This window comes from Podarcis liolepis, assembly GCF_965112155.1.
Source record: "Podarcis liolepis genome assembly, chromosome: 10".
NCBI classification, from domain to species: domain Eukaryota; kingdom Metazoa; phylum Chordata; class Lepidosauria; order Squamata; family Lacertidae; genus Podarcis; species Podarcis liolepis.
The window spans coordinates 63,552,592-63,576,943 of NC_139562.1; the positions used below are offsets into that span (position 1 = coordinate 63,552,592).

Consider the following 24,352-nt stretch of genomic DNA (forward strand, 5'->3'; position numbering starts at 1 on the left):
CTCCTCAAAATAATTTCTCCTGTGTATTCCCCGTCTTACCTCGCTATATCCCACACCTGTTTATACCATTCTTCCATTTCATATTCTGCTTGCCCCTTCCACTTCCTTGCTATTATAATTTGTGCAGCTGTCAATAAATTTGTGAGCAAGTCCTTCCTAGCCTGTGAACTTTCCACCCCACCGTAAATTGATAATAACGCTACCTCAGGATTTCCGGTCAGCTTTAACTCAGTGATTTCTGTTATCTCCTTAAACACATCTTGCCCCAAAAGATTGTACACATTTACACCCCCACCACGTGTGAACACGATTCCCTGTTTCCTGGCATCCCCTCCAACATAACACCAAATATTCCTTGTTTAGAAACCACAATTTAGATTTTACATGGTTGTTTAGTTCAGGTGACATGACACAAGAAAATGCAGCTAAGTAAGGAGTAAGAGAAGGGATGAGAAAGGTGTATGTGAGCATGAAGCTCACCAAGGCTTGCTTGTTTGTTACATTTCTATACCACCTTTATCTTCCAATGATTTCAAAGTGGTGTCTATGGTTCTTCTCCTCCGCATTTTATCCCTACAACAACCCTGTCAGGTAGGTTAAGGCTGAGAGGTAGTGAGTGGCCCAAGGTCATCCAGGGAGCTGCATGGCTGAGTGGGGATTTGAACCCCGGTCTCCTAGGTCCTAGTCCAACGCTCTAACCATTACGCCACACTGGTTGAGTCTTAATCATGGTTTAGTGCAGAAGTGTGCCCAAACGGCCTTTCAGATTCTCCATCTTATTTGTGGGCAGAGGAAACTGAAGAACCATTTAGCAATCTTCATTCAGAGAAAGGAGAAATTCTCCAATTGCTTCTCAAGTGTTGGGACACACTATTAGCAGCAGCAGTAACACAGTTTTTTCCCACATGCTGCAAGTAGCAGCAGCATCAAGAGTGTTGGTAGTCTGCCCCCCATTTTGCATTTCCCCCTAGAATCAACGCTGTTCCCAGAGCGTTGTGAGGGGGAAATGTCAGCTACCGCACAACCAAGTAACAACAACGACAACAGAGACATTTTTGAGAGAATTCTGCAAATGGGGAGGGAGGGAGAAAAAGAAACATCTCATACATTTTCTCCAAAAAATGTCTTCTGAAAAAATGTCAGCTAACTAATTCCGTATGGTACCCAAACATGACCAAACATGTTTCTCACACACTTTACTTCCTTGCAATCTGCTCCCAACATTAACCCCTCTGAAGGGCTCTCATACCAACATCGAGTCCCATGGTTTGGAAAACAACCATCACATTTAGGGACAGGGTTGCAGGGAGGAGAAGGAAGTCTTCAGGAGAGGATTCCACCTAACTCAGGAATGAAAAAAACAAAACAAAACTGGGGCCCGCCAAGCATTGCTGAATTGCAACTCCCATCATGCCTGATCATTGGCCGTGCTGTCTGGGGTTGATGGGAGCTGGAGTCTGGGGGGCCAATATCTGGAGGGGCCAAAGTTCCCACATTTCTGATTTTCTGTATGTATCTCCCTATATCACACCTTGAATATGTCCCACACTGAACTTGCATATATCCCACAGTGCCTCAAATACAACGCCAATGGAAATCTGTCCATGTAGTCAAGAGAATCCCTAAGTTGCAATACTAAGAAAGTAGGTGCTGTACATGTATGTGTGACTTGGCCTCAAGTATATGTCATAACATCTTTTTTTTATCCTTCACCATGACTCAACGATGTTGGCATAAACCTAATTGGCCTTCTACTTAGGAGGGTGTAGGAATGCTGCTTTTGCCTCATGCAGGATGTTGCTTTAATGCTTTATCTGTACTGGGAGAACGTGACACACACAAAGTCAATGCATATTTTTAGGCTGCAGTTGGCAGGGAGCTAACAAGCTGACCGATTAAATGTATTGTGAAATGTATCATTGATAGTTTCTGTGTTGTTTGGAAAACGATTTGCTGAAGTGAGATTACGATCCCAGACTTCCTCCTTGGCATCTCATCTTCTTCACCACGGGTTTCACCCGACAACTTTTCACATGATGAGACTGAGCGTATTATTATGAAGTCCACATGAAGGAGACCTTGGACTAAAGCCGCTGGATGTGGGTCATGGAGGCTTACCATGAAGCAGAATCTAGGTTACATCATCCATTAGCCAAAAGTGATTTCACCGACGTCCTCCCATGCTTCTTTCTTTATTGAGAGAACATGACTGGTCATAATATCTTTTGGCTTTTGCTATGACAAGCTAGATGTCACAAGGCTAAACTTCGGACCACATTGGACTAGTCACACTAAGCTCCGTATGAAGACACATTGTTGACATTAAAGTTGACATCTTAGTGGCTTACTGGCAAGTAGGCTAGCAGAGAGCATGGAAAACAAATCATCTATCTATATTCGTAGAAGGAACAGGTAGGAGTCTAACTGGTGTTGTGACTAGGGATGGATGAACCTGTTAAAGTTTGGCCCATCCCAGTTCTTAGAGGGCACAGCATCCCATTTCCAGGCAGATTTTTAGTGGGAAACCCTTTAAAATCCGCATACAAACACATATTTAAAAATACCTACAAGTTACAAGGTGCTTGGAGGGTTGTGTGTTGCCTCTGCCCCGCTCCATCCTCCCTGCTACAAAACTTCAGAAACTATATATCCAGACACTCAAAGTTTGTGACTTCTGCCCAGGAGTGCCCGAAACCAATGATGTTCCATTGCTCAGAGTGGGAACTGTACAGAGAGGCAGCCATCTTTTGGCAAGAAGCCCAGCAGGCTAGTTGCTTAGGCTGGATGAAACTTACTTCAATATCACAAATCCACAAATATTCCCTGTCTTACCTTAATGGCACATGTCAATTTATCATTAATAGCTATATCCCACACCTCTTTATACCATGATTCCATTTTATATTTTGCTTGCCCCTTCCACTTCCTTGCTATTATAATTTGTGCAGCTGTCAATAAATTTGTGAGCAAGTCCTTCCTAGCCTGCAAACTTTCCACCCCAGAACAGATCTGGACCCCCCAGAACAGATTTGGAGAGACCATGAGGGACTGCAGGGGGAAGAGAGAAAGGGGAAGCTCCATCTCATCTTACATTGGCCCAATGAGCCATTCTGTTTCAGAGAGTTTGCAACGCAAGGACATCATTACATGTCTTTAGGCACCAGAGGAAAACCTTCCTCTTTACCCAGGCCTTTGGCCATTAAATAATCTATGGCGTGCTATTCTTATGTTGTGTGTTCTTATGCTGTGCATTATGTTATTATTATTATGCTGCATAAATTATATTCTTAATGTTGTACACAGCCCTTGGATCTTTGGATAATGGGTGGTATATAAATTGAATGAATGAATCAGTCAATCAATCAATCAATCAATCAATCAATCAATCAATATCAATTAGTACCTGACATTCATAATTTTAGTATTCCTGTTAGGGAAACTTGTGAAAGGAATGTCAGTTTCAATGTCACACAGCATCACTTCATACCTAGAAAGGGTGGTAGCAGCAGCAAAGTGTGACACCACACACTGCAGTTTCTGACAAGGTGTGTGTATTCTGACACTACTCTTGAGTAAGTTTTTTCCTACTCACACCCATTCCTCTTCAGTCACACCAGTGTCACAGATGACTTATTCTTTTTTTGCGCAGAACAATTCCAACTACGTAATTTTGGAATTCACATAATTGCATCCAAGGGAGGATCCTGTAAACAGATTTCCCCATGGAGTTCCTCTGAATCAAAGATGGGGATTATCTGTGGATGAGACTATTGCTTCACATCTGGAGCTTGGAAGAAAGAAATCATAGGAAGCATTACACTGTGATAGTCCACAGCCTTTTCCATCAGGGAACGGCAGTATATTCTGTTCCTATGGAAAATATCTCTGGGCTTAGTTTAAACCAAGTAAATCCACAGTTGGCAGAAGCAATATGCTTACTTTGGACCGCTACCCAGAATCCCAAACAAAATGGTCATCCAGGTTTTTCATGCTTTTAGGTTATTTCCAATTAAAACACCTTTGGCTGAGGTAGGTAGTCCAAGACCACAACCCTGGTCATGTTTACTCAGTAGTAAGTTCTGTAGAACTCTGTGGAGCTTACTCTTAGGTAACTGGTGTTACCTGATTGGAACCTAAATTTGTAGATTAACCCCATGCAATCTGATGGCTGCTTTTTCTAATGAGAGCTCTGGTGGTATAGCTTAAAAAAGAGAAAACCTTAGAGAAATCTAAATTATCTTAAGATATTTGCACTGTGGTTAAGATAATATACTATGATAAAATGTCCTTCCTTGAACCAAAATTAATGGTTGATTTTTTTACACTGTATTGTTTTTAACTTTTATTGTAAGTCACTCAGAGACCTTTAACTATTGGGCGTCATATGACTGTAAATAAATAAATATTAACATTTAACATCTGTACAGTGCTTTCAAGTGTTCAAGGTGCATTGTCTAGTTGCAATCCTTATAACAAGCCCTGTAATGTGTGTCAGTATTATTCTCCACCATATTTAATATTGCTGGTGGGGAGGGGACCACCTGAATTCAAGGATGAAACTGGAACCAGAGGCCTGCTAATACAGAGCTCAGCTGATCCACTGTGTCCATAACTTGTTTCCATGCAACCAGGTTCAAAGTTCACAAGAAGATCTGGGCGTGAAGAATAAATTTTTATCTGCAGAATGCCCATTTGTCCATGAAACCCATGAAACCTGCTGGGTAACCCTGGAACAGTCTCTTGTCTTTTACCTAACTGAACTCAAAGAATTCTTGAGAGGGCAAAACCTTTGTAACAGCTTTTGGCAGTTTGTCATTTATGCATTATGGTGTGCAGAATCTCAGTTTTAGACAGAGATTTGGTCTAGGTTTAATCTAGAAGTCTGTTATATAGTTTTCACAAATGAGAGAGACCCTAATTGCACAATCCAAAACTAGCTCTTGCTTTTTTTGTCTTAATCTGCACAGACTTCCCAAAAAGAAAAAAAAGGCCCCTTCTTCTTTATCTCATTCTGCCTTATTACATCACCATCAGTCTTTTGTCAGGGCTGCCAGCTTTTGATCTAGGCAATTTTCCTTTACAGATATTTCCACACTGTACCCAGCTCCACCCTGGAAGCCCTTGTCCAAACACGTCCATAATAGTTAAGGAAAACTGGATTTTATTTTTCATTAAAAATGTACTGTAGAGCTTGACATCATGCAGAAACATGTGGAAATTATTCTGATTCTCCCCCTCTAATCTACACTTCCTAGTACTGTGGAAGGGCAGAAAGAGGCCTTATGCTATGTTCTAAAAGAGCAATCTTATGGGAATCTGTCTTTTCGTGTGGCTGTCAGTGATCACACACACACACACACACACACACACACACCAAGCCTCAATTGCACTGCATATGTATTTTAATTATTTCTGTATTTTCATTTTATGAAGACCACCCGTTAAGGGTGGTAAAGAAATTTATATAAACATAAAATATATACTATACAATAAATGGAATAAATAGGCATGTTAATATGTAAATTCATGAATACAACCAAGAGCTGTGGTTTGGGTTTCTTCTTCTTCTTTAAACCAAACAAACACTTTCTTGTAATAAAGCTATCCTATCTGAATCCCAGTTTAGTATCAGGTTTTAGAGTGACGTTTGTCCGTTCTGGAATCTGCATATTATTGGCAAATGCCTCATTTAGGCTGCCTAAAAGCTTCACCAAGTGGTCATCAGTACAGGCATCACAGCTGAACACAGCATACCACATGTCCACACCTCAAATGACAGTCACCTCTTCCAACAAAAACCCATCCGCCTATGACAGGCGCCTCCACTCCACCAAACACTATGATGAGGGATCTTCGCAAAGTTGCATCATCACCATCCCATAGAAAAATTGAAGTCAAAGAGATAAACAACGATTTGTTGTGGTTTAGTCATTTAGTCATGTCCGACTCTTCGTGACCCCATGAACCAGAGCACGCCAGGCACTTCTGTCTTCCTCAGCCTCCCGCAGTTTGGTCAAATTCATGCTGGTAGCTTTGAGAACACTATCCAACCATCTCGTCCTCTGTCGTCCCCTTCTCCTTGTGCCCTCCATCTTTCCCAACATCAGGGTCTTTTCCAGGGAGTCTTCTCTTCTCATGAGGTGGCCAAAGTATTGGAGCCTCAGCTTCAGAATCTGTCCTTCCCGTGAGCACTCAGGGCTGATTTCCTTCAGAATGGATAGCTTTGATCTTCTTGCAGTCCACTGGACTCTCAAGAGTCTCCTCCAGCACCATAATTCAGAAGCATCAATTCTTCGGCGCTCAGCCTTCTTTATGGTCCAGCTCTCACTTCCATATATCACTACTGGGAAAACCATAGCTTTAACTATACAGACCTTTGTTGGCAAGGTGATGTCTCTGCTTTTTAAGATGCTGTCTAGGTTTGTCATTGCTTTTCTCCCAAGAAGCAGGTGTCTTTTAATTTCGTGGCTGCTGTCACCATCTGCAGTGATCATGGAGCCCAAGAAAGTAAAATCTCTCACTGCCTCCATTTCTTCCCCTTCTATTTGCCAGGAGGTGATGGGACCAGTGGCCATGATCTTCGTTTTTTTAATGTTGAGCTTCAGACCATATTTTGCGCTCTCCTCTTTCACCCTCATTAAAAGGTTCTTTAATTCCTCCTCACTTTCTGCCATCAAGATTGTGTCATCTGCATATCTGAGGTTGTTGATATTTCTTCTGGCAATCTTAATTCTGGCTTGGGATTCATCCAGCCCAGCCTTTCACATGATAAATTCTGCATATAAGTTAAATAAGCAGGGAGACAATATACAGCCTTGTCGTACTCCTTTCCCAATTTTGAACCAATCAGTTGTTCCCTATCCAGTTCTAACTGTAGCTTCTTGTCCCACATAGAGATTTCTCAGGAGACAGATTGAGGTGATCAGGCACTCCCATTTCTTTAAGAACTTGCCATAGTTTGCTGTGGTCAACACAGTCAAATGCTTTTGCATATTCAATGAAGCAGAAGTAGAGGGTAAATGGGACATAGCCTGGGAAGAGGAGATGAGGTCCCAAAAGCCAGAGAGAAAGGCATGGAGGGTTACATTTGGCCTCCACGCCACTGAACTAAACACTTAATAAATGCTGCTGCCAACCTTGTGTGTTCATATGTGGGGTTCACAGGATTCTTGTGGGTTCTGCTTTAAAGGTATGGAGTGTACACAAGCCTCAGAAACCATAAATTGGGTTCGAATCCCAATTAGACTGCTGGTCAAGGAAATCCTTCTCCAGCTCTCCCTTCAGCTGTTCAGCATAATGAACTGATCTGGGTCTCATCCACACCAGACATTTATAGCCCTCTTATACCACTTTAACAGTCATGGTTTCCCCCCAAAGAATCATGGGAACTGCAGTTTGTTAAACATGCTCAGCAATGTTAGAAGTTTCCTGGATTCTTGTGTGTGAGGGGGAGAGTCGTGACTTTGAAACTCGCATAAGAGTGCTTTGAATGGGTGATGCGATCCTGCACCAGAATGAGGATAAAGTGCTGTGCCAAACATATAAAGCGCTGGAAATCCATCTGCGATGGGTGAAGTGCTACGAGGGCGTGAGTGATGGAAGCACCAGAAATTATGGCCAAAACATGGCCTTGGAACGGCCTGCCATTTTAATGGCTTGCCATCCCTCACAGCCTCTTTTGTCACCCTGTGATCATGCCAATTGATCCGGAATGGCTGACTGCTTTTAACACGCCAACACTTGTAACTCATTTTCTAAAGCGCTTTCTGGAGGTTGGCAGGCATACTAAGGAGTTTGTGCTTCCTGATTTACTGATTATAATTCCGCTGAACATACAGATATATTTGTGGCATTTCCTCTGTGGGCCCTGGAGAAATGAGGAACACACAACGCCCAAGTCGCTTACTAAGGGAACCGAAAGCTGAAAAATCCACTAATGAAAACATTCTAAAGAATAAATCTTACTTGTTTTGTACTCCATCAAGCGACTGAAATTAGGCTGTGCCAAGAGAGACCAAGGCCTGTGCTACACACAGGCTTTGGACGACTGATTGTCAATAGAGAGAACTCTGGGACAAATACTGCCTTCAAATACATTATTGTTTCTTCAGCTCCTCGCAGTGCAAATCCAATGTGTCTTGTATAGATGAACAAATCTGTCAATTTGGATTTCTCTTAGGTTGTAATTTTTTCAGTCTTAGGTTTGGTTCAACCAATTTCCAAGTAAGTTTTCATTATTGTAAAAAGAAAATAGTTTGCATGAAATCTATACACATTTTCAATATACTCCCAATATATACATTTTTGTACACAATTTTGCCTAGCATTTTGCAAGTAATTTTTTTTTAGATTCTGCTGGAACATAAAGCCTGAATGCACTTGTGGGAAGAGTCCTCTCCAGTTTGGGACTCACTCCATCCAGGGTGGGAAAAATGAAGCTCAGCAGACCAGCTCTTTAAACTAGGCTGGGAAACAAATTGGGATGCTTTTGGACTACAACTCCCATCATACCTAGCTAGCAGGACCAGTTGTCAGGGTAACCCTGCTCTAGGACATAAGTGGGAAACCTATGGCCTGCCAGATGTTGTTGGACTACAACTCTCATCATCTCTGACTATTGGATTTGCTGGCTGGTGCTGATGGAAGTTGGAGTCCCACAACATCTGGAATCACAGGTTTTCTACTCCTTATCTAGGAAAAGTGCCAAGTCCAAGAGCACCACCCAAAGTAGTTGAATGATGCCACTTTGCAAGTTGTAAACCTAGATCAATCAGCTCTTCTGCCAACCAACAGTACACCTCCCATATCTGGATTAAGCCTCACTTTGTGTGCCCACATCTGGCCTTTCACTGGCCCCAAGCATCATTATGGAACCTTTACTGCCTACTTTGGATTGGATAATAAGGAGATAAAGTGTTGAGAGTACCCAAAATATATGCATAGTCTTAATATGTCTTAAAGGTAAAGGTACCCCTGCCCGTACGGGCCAGTCGTGACCGACTCTAGGGTTGCGAGCTCATCTCGCTGAAGAGGCAGGGAGCTGGCGCCATCCAAAGACACTTCTGGGTCACGTGGCCAGCGTGACGAAGTTGCAGCTGGCGAGCCAGCACCAGTGCAGCACACGGAAACGCCGTTTACCTTCCCGCTATAAAGCGGTACCTATTTATCTACTTGCACTTAGGGGTGCTTTCGAACTGCTAGGTGGGCAGGAGCTGGGACTGAACGACGGGAGGTCAGCCCGCCGTGGGGATTCGAACCGCCAACCTTACGATCAGCAAGTTCTAGGCACTAAGGTTTTACCCACAGCGCCACCCGCGTCCCGTCTTAATATGTCTTAATAATATCTTAATGTGTAGATATTAAGTAATGTGGAAGATAAGACTGAAACCTGTGGATTCCAATAAAAATAATAATAATAATAATAATAATAATAATAATAATAATAATAATAATAATAATAATAATATATTTATACCCCACCCATCTGGCTGGGTTTCCCCAGTCACTCTAGGTGGCTCCCAACAGAACATTAAAAACACGATAAAACATCAAACATTAAAAACTTCCCTAAACAGGGCTGCCTTCAGATGTCTTCTAAAAGACAGGTAGTTGTTTATTTCCTTGACATCTGATGGGAGGGCTTTCCACAGGGCGGGCGCCACTACTGAGAAGGCCCTCTGCCTGGTTCCCTATAACCTCACTTCTCAGAGTGAAGGAACCGCCAGAAGGCCCTCAGAGCTGGATCTCAGCGTCCGGGCAGAACGATGGGGGTGGATATGCTCCTTCAGCTATACTGGGCCAAGGCCGTTTAGGGCTTCAACACTTTGAATTGTGCTCGGAAACGTTCTGGGAGCCAATGTAGGTCTTTCAGGACTGGTGTTATATGGTCTCAGCGGCCACTTTGTGTCACCAGTCTAGTTGCCGCATTCTGGATTAGTTGTAGTTTCTGGGTCACCTTTAAAAGTAGCCCAGTGTAAAGCACGTTGCAGTAGTCGAAGTGGGAGATAACTAGAGAATGCACCACTCTGGCAAGACAGTCTGCGGGCAGGTAGGGTTTCAGCCTGCCTACCAGATGGAGCTCATAGACAGCTGCCCTGAACACAGAATATTTGCCACTGATGCTATCAAAATTTGCTGATAGATACAGGATGATGTGTTCCCCCTATCTTTCTCCTTCTGTAAACATTGACCAGGGTTGACCAAGGCTGTTTCAGCTGCAAGGCTAGGCTGCAACCAGATGGGAAAGGATTCCGATAACACCGGGCAACAATTTTTTACTTTTTGAATGTTGTCTAGATTTCTACAACTGATTTAGGGTATTTTTGCACTGCTGAATCAGGAAATGGCATCCGTTTCTCTCCATCAGGTCAGGTTTTCTGTAAACTGAATGGTGGGCATTGATAAAGGTAAGTACACGTAAATTGCATGTTGCTTCACCATTTTTCAAACTTCAGGGCTTGAACTTCTGTTTCTTGGAACTCCTGGAATGCTCAGCAGCATGGAGGTCTCTCTTCAGAGTCCAACAGTAGTCAGCCATCATGACTGCGTCCCAGCGACCCTGATACCTGGTCTCCATCTCTTTCATGTCCTGATGGAATCTTTCCCCCTGCTCGTCACTCACTGAACCCAGGTTCTCAGGAAACCGGTCCATATGTGAAAATAGGTAGTGCATCTTGACGCTCATGTTACAGCCCAGGTTTCTGAAAGCAGTCAGCATGTTGTTGACAAGTTCTGCGTAGTTTCTGGCCTTATTGTTGCCAAGACAGTTCTTCACTACCAGAACAAATGCCTTCCACGCTTCCAGTTCCACTTCGTTCATTGAGTTTCTGAACTCTGGATCTCTGATGAGCTGACGGATCTGAGGACCGTCAAAGATGCCAGCTTTCAACTTCTCCATGGTCAATCCTGGAAAAGCCTGGCACAAGTAAGTGAAGCAGTCACCATCCTTGTCCAGAGCTTTGGTGAACTGCTTGATTAAGCCGAGCTTGATGTGCAGCGGTGGGAAGAGTATTCTGTCTCTGTCCACCAGAGGGTTGTTGATGACGTTCCTTTCTTTGCAAGGCACCAATTCCTCCCGCACAGGCCAGTCCTTCTTCGTGCAATGCTGAGCACAGTCCCTACTATCCCACATGCACAGAAAACATGGGTACTTGGTGAAGCCAGACTGTTGTCCCAACAAAAAGTACACCATCTTCAGGTCAACACAAATAAACCACTGATCATAACCAATTTCTCCAGCACATACTTCACCGCTTCATAGTTCTCCTTCAGTGTACTCAAGTAAGCCAGCGGTATAGAGGCAAACTGGTTGCCGTTGTGTAGCAGAACACATTTCAGTGATCGCTTGCTGCTGTCAATGAACAGTCTCCAGTCTTTGGGTTCATACTGTGGCACTCCAAGCTTGAAAAGAAGCTGCACAATATCTGCACAGTACACCAAGTCCTTCTCTTCAGAGAAAAAACGGAGGTACTCTTGATGCCTGTTGTGCAAGAAGCTGATGCGAGCACTTTCAGAGAGGAGGTTTTTTCCTTCAATCTGGATGCCAACAGTTCGGCAGAGTCCTTTGACAAGCGGAGGTCACGAACTAGATCATTCAACTCCTTTTGGGAAAATGGATGTGGAGCATCATCTTCAAGAACCACTTCTTCTTCTTCATGTCCTTCAACACTGGAGGCATCTTCGTCACTAATGTCATGAAGTTCTCCGAAGATAGGCACTGGAATTTCATCACAATGAGCTACAGGACGACGTGCTGATTGAAGATCAGGATACTTCGTGGGGCAGCTGCCCTATTAACTTAGTTTTGATCCCCCAACTTTATGCTTTGCTGGACCAATTTATGGAAGATTTCTAGGTTTTATGACTTCAAACTGATCCCTTTTCGACATAATCACCCAGAACTATCGGACCTGAATACTTCTTGTCATTAAAATAATCATTTCCAATCAAAACAATTATTTGACAAGGCATTTTACCACCACCAACTTCTTCTAAAATGCTCCACACAAGCGTACATGTGAACAAAAACGTAAAAAAAGACATATGGCCATAGCTCAAAAACTTGACCTGATTGAGCAAAACCAATGTGATTTTTGGATTCAGCGCATCAGATTCATCCTAAATCAGCTGAAAAAACGCAGACAACAAATTTGTTGTTGACCAGTGTAATCAATTTCATCAAGAAATATGGATGTAGTAGTGCAGCAGGAGGGAAATACTTGAAAGGTGAAGGAAGGCATGGGCCTTAAGGTGGTGCTAGAAATCATTCATTTATTTAATGCAGAATACCCAGTTTTCCATTCTTTATGTGAAGGTCAGGTTTTTTATTATTACTATCCATTTTTAAATGGAATTTTAATATGTAATTTGTTTTAGTGCCCTGCTGTCAAAGCACCTTGGATGTTTTTCATAAAATTAATTGCTGCCTTTGAGCACCAATTTGAGGTCCAACTTTTCCTTAGCTGTTCTGCATTAATAGAATACAGATACGTCTTCTGCTTCAGAGCATTATAGCCATTGCACTATTGGTTTATTCAACCAATGGTCCAGCCTGAGACGATCAAACAACAACCACCATCAAGGATGGACCAAGGTTAAAACTCAGCCACTCATAGCTCAGCTCTTGCTGTTCACTTTCCACAGTGGTGCTGCTAGAGGAGGACTTCAGGGCAGATGTCCTGAGACCTACTCAGCAGAAGAAGAGAATAAGAAGAGTTTTGGATTTGATATCCCGCTTTATCACTACCCTAAGGAGTCTCAAAGCGGCTGGCAATCTCCTTTCCCTTCCTCCTCCACAACATACACTCTGTGAAGTGAGTGAGGCTGAGAGACTTCAGAGAAGTGTGACTAGCCCAAGGTCACCCAGCATGCTGCATGTGGAGGAGCAGGGACGCGAACCCGGTTCACCAGATTACGAGTCTACCACTCTTAACCACTACACCACACTGGCAGGAGGACCCCCCAAATGCAGCCAGGTTGACCTACCACATTTTACTAGTTTCTGTAGACACTGCAGGTGCTGTGATTCTCCAGAGGTTTGACCCCCAATGGCACACTCCATTGTCTTTTGAGACAAGATAGACCAACAGAATACCCTTCATTGGCTAATGATCCCAGGTCAGGTCACAGCATAAAATGACAAAACAATACAACCATAGTCCAACAAACAACACTAGCAACAACAGCAAAAGTCACAATTGAAACCAGTATAAAGCACCTCTTGACTGGTTGGTTTTTGTGGGTGTCAATATGTCACTGACACAATAATAGTGCCTAGGACCCTCGTACCTACGGGACCGCCTCTCCTGGTATGTCCCACGGAGGACCTTACGGTCTTCAAACAAAAATATCTTGGAGGTCCCGGGCCACAGGGAGGTTAGGCTGGCCTCAACCAGAGCCAGGGCTTTTTCGGGTGTGGCTCCGATCTGGTGGAATGCTCTGTCACAAGAGACTAGGGCCCTGCGGGACTTGATATCTTTCCGCAGGGCCTGCAAGACAGAGCTGTTCCACCAGGCCTTTGGCTAAGGCACAGTCTAACCCCCTCCTTTGGTAATCCACACAGAACTCTAGCCCAATGGCTGCCATTAATTTGATTTTGAATTGATTTTAAAATGAATTGATTTTAGAATTGAAATATACTCAGAGTCGCAAAGTAATTTCATGCTCTTTATTCAGCTCATAGTGGTGAGGAGGAATGAATGAAAGTCCCCTCACAGTATCTGCTTTATATACATTATTTACACAATGGGCTGCACATGATTGGCTAATTCCGGAATTCTACTGTAAGCCAATCAGGTTTTGGATTCACTTCTATCTGGAGCAGGATTGGGTGGTTCCTGCCAACCAATCATACTGCTGCATTGTTCTAGGACCAATCAGACTGCTGCATTCTGAATCCTATTGTTCTAGGACCAATCAGACTGCTGCATTCTGAATCCTATTGTTCTAGGACCAATCAGACTGCTGCATTTTGGATCCTATTGTTCTAGGACCAATCAGGCTGCTGCAGTTTGGATCCTATTCAACTCAGTACATAACAAGAATGCTGTATTAATTTTATTGTTGTTAGGCGCTCTGAGCCCTGCTTCGGCTGGGGAGGGATTATTATTATTATTATTGGTGTGGTTTTTATTAAGTAGTGGGTGGACATAGCAGACAACACAGAGATTTCTCCAAGAAGTAGTTCTTTATAAGTAAGCTGGAACTGAACTGAACTGCAGACAGCTCAGCCCACCTGCTTTTATAGGCAGCCGGCTGTCAGCATTGTAACAACAACAACCCAGGGTTTCCCACCTAAATTAATTTACATGGACCTGAGTGAAAACTATATACACAATACCCCTGGTGGCCAGGGTGCGAACTTCAATACATAACAGTTTTATACTGCAATGTACGGTGGTACCTCAGGTTAAGTACTTAATTCGTTCCGGAGGTCTGTTCTTAACCTGAAACTGTTCTTAACCTGAAGCACCACTTTAGCTAATGGGGCCTCCTGCTGCCGCCGTGCTGCTGGAACACGATTTCTGTTCTCATCCTGAAGCAAAGTTCTTAACCTGAAGCACTATTTCTGGGTTAGCAGAGTCTGTAACCTGAAGCGTATGTAACCTGAGGTACCACTGTATACACAACATTTATTGCTTTATTGCTTAGAAATGCTTCCCCAATGGTTATGTTCCCAGGAGCTAGGAGTACAGACAGCTGCAAAGCAGGCTGGGTAGTGTGTTTAACTCCTCCTCCTGATGTTCTCAAGATGTTGCCTCAGATAGAACGTACCAAGTTTCCAGTGTCGCCTCATTACTGCTGTCTGGAATGGCACCCAACAGAGGCAGAAACACTCTCTTGCTCCCTAAACATCTGAGGTATGAAAAGTTATGGGATTTCAGCAGGAAGCTACAGGACATTCACAGTTTGGAAATAAAGCTGTGTGTCCAAGCTGAAACGTTTGTAGGCAGAAGCAGGATTGAAAGAGGAGCTCCATATAACTGCCCCGATACCATAATGAGCAAAAACCACCATGAATGCAGAATAAAAAGGACACAAACAAATCCCATTATTTAACACTCAGACTCAATTCCACCAAACTCCCACAAAGGTCTGAGTGAAAAAGTTTGTTTTTTTCATTTGGCAAAAAAAGGTCCCAAGACTGGAATGTAATGAGAGACGATAAAGCTGTAATGTGCATTGGTGCCTTTGAACAAAGAGGCTAACACTGGATGGAAAAAATATAGCAAGTTCCTACCCCCTTTAAAAATGATCAAGAATGGAAGACTGCCACTAGAGGGCTCTCAGTACTAGCCAAATAATAAAAAAGACGTTTTTGTGCAAGGGGAATCTGTGTTTTGCTGTGGAAAAAAATGTTGCAAAAAGTTCAGCAAGCTGCAGGTTCAAGCTGGAGATGCCCTAAATTATATATTGCACGCTACATAATGAATGCGCCGTGTGTGCCATCAGCCCTGTTTACACCCTCAAAAGACATGTAGGGTTAATACACGGAGAGAGTGTTACCGGAAAAATCCGAGGGCTCCCTTGGACAAAAACAAAGACACCAACCAGGATAACTTGGAGCAAAACAGCAGCCTGTAGGCTTGGCCTTTATTGAACTGTTGCAACAGGGTGTTCCCCTCACTTGCAGGAGAGAGGAAAGACACAGAAAAATGGTGTGCAAGACCTTATACAAACTTTTGAAATTCCCATCGTCTAGGTCAAGCCCACTCCCAGAAACATCATGCATACATTACAGAAAGGAGGGGTTGAGGGAGGAGTTGTGGTGGTAACCTGAGTGTCCTGTCACCTGGCTGGTTCCCTTCTCCCCCTCCCCATGAGTCATTTTCTGAAGACAAAAGGTAGTCACAGTTTCCTGCTCCCTGAGGGAAGATCTGATCATTGTCCTTTGTTCCAGTCCATGCTGAATCCACTCCCATATGCAAGTTCTTTGTGATCTTGATTATCTTCTGTCTAGGACCATCAGGGTTGGCATAGCAGCTGGGCAGGGCTCCTGTGGATGTGCTGGGCTGGCCTGTATCAAACCTTCCCCATTTTGTAGTCCTTCCTTCATGGAGTAAAATAAAAGTGGAACAGTGCAAATCCGATGTATGGTTGATTTTCTATGAATTTATAACAGAAGTGTAGCGTATGTAGTGTGTGAGTGTGAGTGTGAGTGTGAGTGAAGTTTGTACAAACTGAATGATGGGGGGGGGGGTTTCCTGCTACAAGGGAAACAGGATTGCATCCACTATCTGCACCTTTAATCCAAATGATATACGAAAAGAGCATAAGCACTGGCAACCTAGCAAGCTATTAAGAGGCTCCCTGAAAAATACAGGATACTTCAGCATGCATACATGTAAAACCACACAATACAAGCTGAAGGCAGAGCAATTTTGCCCTGCAGTGCAAACTGAGCTGGCATGCTTTTGGAAGATCTGAAGAAGGCTGCTAAATTGGTCCATCCAGCACGGTCTGACCTGCCTTCTAAACACTGGAAAAGGTCAAGGCAGAACAAATAATAAACAAAAGATGCCGGAAGAGCTCTTTAAAAAGCCCTGAAACTCTTGGAATGTTAAGTAGAGAAGAGGAATGTGGTTAACTTCGGCTCCACTCTCTTATTTGAAGACCCTTGAGAAGTATGGGATTGGGGGAGATGGACTGAGTTTGATTTTTTAATCCTTCGGCGTCTAACTCGTTTCTTCATGCGGAGAGAAAGCAAAGTTGCAGCACGACGCCGAATGAAACCAGTCTAACAGAAACCAGTCTAACAGTTCTTGTTGGCCGGTCGCATCAAATAATGAATGAATTTACTAGGATATATGCATTCGTCAGAAACAGTCATACATGGCCTATGTGTTTGTGTGTGTGGCAACTAGCATTGCTGGGCATCTACTGAGGCCCTTACTCTGGTGTAGGAATGGGAGATAAATCCAATTCAGTTAATATTTAAACGAAAACTTGCTTGATTCACACTTTCAGAAACAATACACAAAGCCAAACACAGATATCCTTCGAAACCTCCACGTCACTAAACTCTGCAGTGTGGTTCTCCAGTCAAGTAATAGGTACAAAATGCATATACTAAGGTAAAGCATGCATTGAAATGCATATAGGAATGAAAACAATATGCAAAAATGCTTTGCAGAAATGTATATATCAGGGGAAATGGCACAGAAACAGGTGTAATTTTTATTTCAGATCTCATTCTCAACATCCTCTCCAGAAAGTGTAGGCATTATTCTTAAACATTTGTGACAACCTTAAAGGTATCAGATACCATTTTTGAATAAATTTGAGGGAAGTCTCCCTGAGCTTTGCTGACATAGCCATATATGGACATTTATTCTGTATACATTCCCACTGATTCTTTTTATACCCCAATCTTTTTCTCATATGCTTTTCAATCCATTTGTGTCCCCCTTGTCCTCTTTTGTTAAATGCTTATACAGCCTCGATATTCATCCTTTTTCATTTTCTTCTCAGTCTAATAATATAATATATATTTCAAAATCTTGTTGGGTTTCTAGTTGCTTATTCCTTAATATGTTTTGCCTTGTAAAGTTCCCCATCTGATACTGAACCATCCATGTCATACCACATTGGGAGAAATTAAAATGCTGGTGAATATTCCTGAGGACGTTTTAAAATAATATCTCAAACTAAAGTGAGAACTGAATTTAAGACTAGAAATAGATAGACTGACCCATTTGCTCGTTTAGTGAAGGCCCCACCACCAATCTCTGGGGATCCTCCTTATACATTGGCTTTTCTTTCTTGCCGCTGCTGCTTGTTAACCAACCTGGTGCGAGTGAATGAGCAGTGAGGAAAATGAGCAGCAACCCCAGTACACGTTGACTTTGCCCTCTGAGAGGTGGTGCATTGGTTCCTACTTAATAGAGCCAAGAGAGAGAAGCAAGTGAATGGGTGGTGGAAAGATTGAGGGAGATGGACCATTCAATGGAGAGGGGGACACCGAGAACATCACACCAAGGGCTCTCCAACACCTGGAGCCAACACTGTGTAGGGCAGGGATAGTGCCCTCCAAATATTAGTAGACTACAACTCTTATCAGCTGTGAGCCATGTGGCCTTGGACTGATGGGAGTGGTAGTCCAATAACATGCTCTAGTTATCTCCCGCTTGGACTACTGCAATGCGCTCTACGTGGGGCTACCTTTGAAGGTGACTCGGAAACTACAACTAATCCAGAATACGGCAGCTAGACTGGTGACTGGGAGTGGCTGCTGGGACCATATAACACCAGTCCTGAAAGACCTACATTGGCTCCCAGTACATTTCTGAGCACAATTCAAAGTGTTGGCGCTGACCTTTAAAGCCCTAAATGGCCTCAGCCCAGGATACCTGAAGGAGCATCTCCATTCCCATCATTCAGCCCAGACACTGAGGTCCAGCTCCAAGGACTTTCTGCGAGAAGTGAGCTTATAGGGAAGCAGGGAGAGGGCCTTCTCGGTAGTGGTGCCCCCACTGTGGAATGCCCTCCCATCAGATGTCAAGGAAGTAAACAACTATCCGACTTTTAGAAGACATCTGAAGGCAGCCCTGTTTAAGGAAGTTTTTAATGTTTGATATTTTACCATGTTTTTAATATTCTGCTGGGAAACCCAGCCAGATGGGCAGGGTATAAATAATAAATAATCATTATTATATTATTAGCTGAGATCATCACTGTACATGGTAGAGGCTAGTGTTAGACTTTTTACCTAGCTCCTCTGAAGAAATTGGTTCAGGTGCCCCCGAGGAAGAGTCTCCTAGCTCCAAACATGTTGGGTCTTAATAAGCTACCCAATTCCTATGTTCCTCCAAGGTTCCTTTCCTCTTTTTCTCTTCATTTCCTTCTGGCGAATGAGTGCTCTTTGGAGAAAGCAAGAATCTTTGCAGGAAATGAGCAAGGCCGCCCTGTAACCCTGCGAGTGGATGGTTTCTCCATTACTGAAACTGTCAAAAAAGCTTGAAATCTCCCCTCAGGCAGTTTTAAATATTAACTCGCTGGCAAGAGTCCAGTTTGAAAATTTCAAGCTATGGATAGCTTGCACCGTGAGGGAAACCTCAGCTAAGGTAGACGGGAGCATTCTGGAATGAAATTGCATATTTTGTCCTTGGGTAAACAGTCTTTTCCTCTCCTCTTTAACTGTCAAAAACTTTCCCTGTGAAAACCACCAATTCTTTAAATAAACATACTCAGAAACGAGACTTGGGAAAGATTATTCCCCTCAACTTCCCTGTAGGGACTTCAGGCCCCGCTAACAAGGTGAATTAACTAACTGGCACAAGCAGATACCATGAGATACAGTTACAGCTGCTAATATGCACATGGATATTGCCGCTGTAGGCCCTTTAATGCCAATTTGAATGTTGCGTTTGCAACAGAGTAAAGCTATCTCAACTAAAGATGCATGCATTTTCACCCTTTAGCCACTAGCAGGTGCTGTGGCACAGCTGTAAGCTAACCAATTTTTGGTGTTGTGGGTTGCTTCATACAACCATTTTATTGAGAATTCATACTGATTTATTTGCACAAAGTTGGCAGGGAATTACACAACCTCTACAAAGCATTTGTTCTGATGTGTTCGCAGGGAGGTTCTATGATGTCATGTCAAGCGACTGTTAACTTCCCAATGCATTTTCCCATCACTTTTTTTTAAGTAACCCCCCCCCCCAAAGCACAAGAACTCCAAATCCAGCCTAACCTAACCAGAATTTGCAGATTTGTGGTTTGTTCAGGAGAGCTAAACCACAAGCGGATGACATGCTAAGTCAAACCAGAGCTTAACACAGTACAGCACAGCAGCAGAACTACCAGTGGGGATGAAAGTAGCCATGGAAAATGTCTACTGCTATAGGCAAAAAATATGGCTGGCTACCTGCAGATGGCAAAGTCTTGCTTAAGTCTTTTCCAGGATTAGACACAGAACTGCAGCTTCCTCGGGGCCTGAATCATCTTTCTCTCTCCATTTCTTCTGCTAGGCCATTTCTTCTGCAGTGTCAGGAGGTACTGTGCAGGCTGGTGCTGGCTCATGCAACATTATGCCAGGCCCCCTCAATATGGGGCTGGGACCCCTTTAAACTGTTGTGGGTGAACATATCAGACGACACAGCGATTCTTCAAACAGCTCTTGTTTATTCACAGGCCAGAACAGAACTGAACTGAAGGGTTCAGTGAGCCTGCATATATAGAGCTCCATTACAACGTAACTGTAACAATTTCCTAAAACTATCCAATCACTGAACGTCACTTTCGATCCCTTATTTGCATAACTATCTAAAGTATCCCCCTGCTGGCCCAGGGTGAGAACTTCAGTACATAACACCAACAAATATTGAAGGGCCAGGAAATGCCTCCACCCCCTAGATTTGGCATGCCAGATCCTGCTTTTCTTCTGCCATTGACCCCAACAGCATTATAAATTTAAAGTAGTGTCATGCTGCTTTAAACAATCATGGCTCCCCGCCCTCAAATCCTGGAAACTGTAGCTCATTAAAAGGTGCTGAAGTAAGGTTACCAGATTTATTTCAATGAATCTGGGGACACTTTTCAACTTCAATTGATTTTGTATGGGGAGTGATTTGTAAATCCGGGGACTGTCCCTGGGAAACCGGACGTCTGGTAACCTTATGCTGAAGCCCTCTTCCCATGAAATGCTCCCAGGTGAGAGATGGGAGGGAGGGTGTATCCTTCTCTGTACGGGATAAAAAATTAGGATATATATCAGTGAGAGGGGCTTCTTTTAGCTCTTTTCTTTCTTCCTCTCTTTCAAAAATAATTCTTTGTCCAGATTATATTTATTTATTTATTTATTTATTTCATCATCATCATCATCATCATTATTATTATTATTATTATTATTATTATTATTGCATTGTGAAAAGTCTGAATAAAACTTCTCCTTCATGGAGCTATAGTTCCCAGAGTCAATCCCTCTTCAAAGGGAGCTCAGCACCCTTAATAAACTACAGATCACAGATTCTTTGGGGGAAGCCATGACTATTTAAAGTGGTATGATACTGCTTTAAATGCATAGTGTAGATGGTGGCATGGAACCCTAAGTAGTATCCAGTGGTACCTCGGGTTATAGACGCTTCAGGTTACAGACGCTTCAGGTTAGAGACTACACTAACTCAGAAATAGTACCTCGGGTTAAGAACTTTGCTTCAGGATGAGAACAGAAATTGTGCGGCGGCAATGCAGCGGAGGCCCCATTAGCTAAAGTGGTACCTCAGATTAAGAACGGACCTCCGGAACGAATTAATTTCTTAACCCGAGGTACCACTGTACATGCGGTTTTCCCCTGTCAGCCACCCATGCAGATACGGTTTAGCTTCAGGAAGGTAGCAACCTCATGAGCTTTCAGGCCAGATCTATGCCCTGGGAGTTAAGCCTTCATAAGGATGCTTAGGAATGAATGAGGGAGAGAGGCTGGGAATATAGAATTTCTCTCTTTCCATCAGTTAACTGGAGCCCCTTTATCATTGTTATGTACTAAGCTTGGATCCTAGAACAATAGGCAAGTAGGATCCTAGAATGCAACAACTGATTGGCCTGCAGGAAAAGACCAATCAGGCTCCAGGAGGAAGTTAATCAGCTTATTAGTCTGGTAGGATCGTAGAATGCAACAACTGATTGGCCTGCAGGAAAAGACCAATCAGGCCCCAGGAGGGCAAAATCAGCCAATCAGACGGGACTCATTGTGTAAATAATGTATATAAAAGTCTGAGGTTTAGGGGTTAATTCAATCACTGTTTTACAAGCTGCAATATAGAGCATGAAATCACTACAGGACTCTGAGTATATTTCAATCATCTATGGAAATGGACAGCTTGCTTTATAAACTATACTACTAGTAGTAGTTATTTATAAAGTGCTTAAAATTTCCAGATACCGCATGCATTAAAAAATACCAATCTAGGCCTCGCCCATAGGTTTATAATCTAATGGGCATGCATGGGCAAAAGGAAAAAAGAACAGGACAGGAAGAGGAAAACCAGAAAATTCAAGTACTAGTTCTGACTATATATATTTATTCTGACCAAAAGAAAAAATCATTGTTTTGATGACCATGTAGAAAGTGGGGACACTTGTGGGAGGGCAAGAGTCAAATTGCAGTTGAGACAGATGTAGCCAAGAAGTATGGCTGTTAACAGAGACAGTCCTGGGAGCTAAATAACAGGGCCATTGTCACACTGATACCCATTATCAAGTACAACTTTCCATTTCCCTCAGACTCCTGACAGAAGATTGAGAGAGCATTTCAGAAGGAAATTGGGCATCCTGCTCAGACTAGAATGGTTTACATTTGCTTCAAGTTGTGTGATGCATTTAGGTCTGCATTTAGGACACATTTAGCAGGGTGGGGGTCATTTCCATTTGAAAACCCAAGCCCTAAAGCTTTTTAGCATGGTTTCCATCTGCATTATGCTGGAAGAAAATGATTCTCTTTGTCTTCCATCCCTCCCTTTCTTCTCCCACATAATCCAGAACTGTTCTTCATCCCTTCTGTTTCCAAAGCTCAAAGGTGAGCTCTCCCACAAGAGAGAGATGCCAGGAAACTGAGTCCAAGATATCGAGAAAAATTGGAATTTTTTTTTTTTTTAGGAGGGGGGCAAAAACCCCCTATGGGTGGGGAGACTCTGAAATAGCCCACTGAGGAACTCAGCACGCTCAGTAGCCATGGACTGTTAAGGAAAACAGGGATGGAAAACAGGTGGGAGGGAGACCGCAATGGAGTGTCATGGAAGAGGGCACCATGCTGCAAAATTTTGTGGTGGGTTCCACCTGTTTCCTTACCCCTCTGAAATGCCTGTCAAAGAAATGGAACTGACAGTAAAGCAGCCTCTATTGATTTTGCTATGGAAACACTTGGAGAACACACAGAAAGTTTAAAGCTTCTGCCTGGCTAACTTAGGCAGCTATTTTCTGATATTCTTCTCACAGGCAATAGAGCCGTTTTCATAACCTCATGGAAAATGACAGCTCGCTAAGACAAAATATATCCTTTGGATTGACTGCACTGGATTCAAGAGAACGGTTTTGAGCCCCAGCAGGAATGTTTAAGTCATGCTTGGGACTGAAATGCAAATTATCTTAGAAAGATAACCTCCCTGAGCTGTGATGCCCTCACAGGCAATGATGACCACCAATCCTACACATAATTACCTGAGAGTAATTGCTATTGAACTCAGTGGGACTTACTTCTGAGGAGACATACATAGGTTTGTGCTCTACGTGGACATTGCACATGTTGTACAGCGAAACATCCTCATGGATTTAGGTCTAGTGCATTACAAGCTCTGTTATGTAGTGTAGTTTCACCCTGGGCCAACAGGGGGATACTGTATATAGTTTTCACTCAGGTCTGTAGATAGTTTTCACTCAGGTCCGCGCCAGTTATTTTAGGCAGGAACTCTGGGCTGTTGTGGTTACAATGTTGACAGCCGGCTGCCTATAAATACAGGCCGGCTGAGCTGTTCGCAGTCAGTTCTATTCCAGCTTACCATAATAAAGAGCTACTTGAAGAAATCGCTGTGCCGGCTGCTATGTCAACCCACGACTTAATACTGGCGACGAAGGTGGGATGGATGGACATCAGAGCACAGCCAGATGCGGCCAGCCTCTGAACTGAGCTGAATCACTGAGCTGAATCACAGAGCGAAATCACTGAGCGAAATCACTGGGCAGAACCAATTCAGAGCTGACTGTTCTGGCTAGAGCACTGTGTTCCATCCATCGCCCTTCACGCCGGCATCAGAATCATGGCTTCACTTGTGCCTCTACCGCCGTTTGCGCCAGCCTCTGAATCATGGGACTCCTACCTCGCTCGGTTCGACTGCTACCTCCAAGCCAACGAGCTGACAGCAGTATTAAAGGATCGGAAGCGGGGCCTATTCCTCAGCCTCTGTGGGCCTGAGGTGTTTGAGACGGCCCGAGCGTTGGTTGCGCCTGAAGCAGTCCAGGCAACACCATGGGACACGATCCAAGAGAAGCTCCGCAACCACTACGCACCAAAGCCGTCCAAGATTGCTGCCCGCCATGCGTTCTACCACCGGAACCAGGCAGAGGGGGAGTCAATCAACAACTACACCGCCGCCCTGCGGCAGGCTGCAATGCACTGTGAGTTCCGAGACTTAGACGATGCCCTGATGGATCGAATCGTCTGCGGGGTCCGGGACATCCATCTGCAACGGCGCCTCCTAGCCAAGCCAGACCTCACGCTACAGAAAGCCATTGAGGAGGCTGTGGCCTCAGAAGCTGCTGAATGCTCCGCCCAGGAGATCCGCAAGTCCAGCAGCCCGCGTCTTGCTAGGGAGCCAGTTCCGGTGCATCATGAAGAGGCCAGCAGTGATGAGGCATC

General features: G+C 43.6%; 1 long non-coding RNA gene across 1 annotated transcript; it reads right to left on the reverse strand.

Annotated features, from left to right (window-relative positions):
• Positions 1-15,558: 15,558 nt before the first annotated feature.
• LOC310687954 lies at positions 15,559-18,925 on the reverse strand. Its single transcript, XR_014516675.1, has 2 exons — positions 18,707-18,925; positions 15,559-16,048 (listed from the first exon to the last, which is right to left on the reverse strand). It is a non-coding gene; the product is annotated as an uncharacterized lncRNA (long non-coding RNA).
• Positions 18,926-24,352: the final 5,427 nt, after the last annotated feature.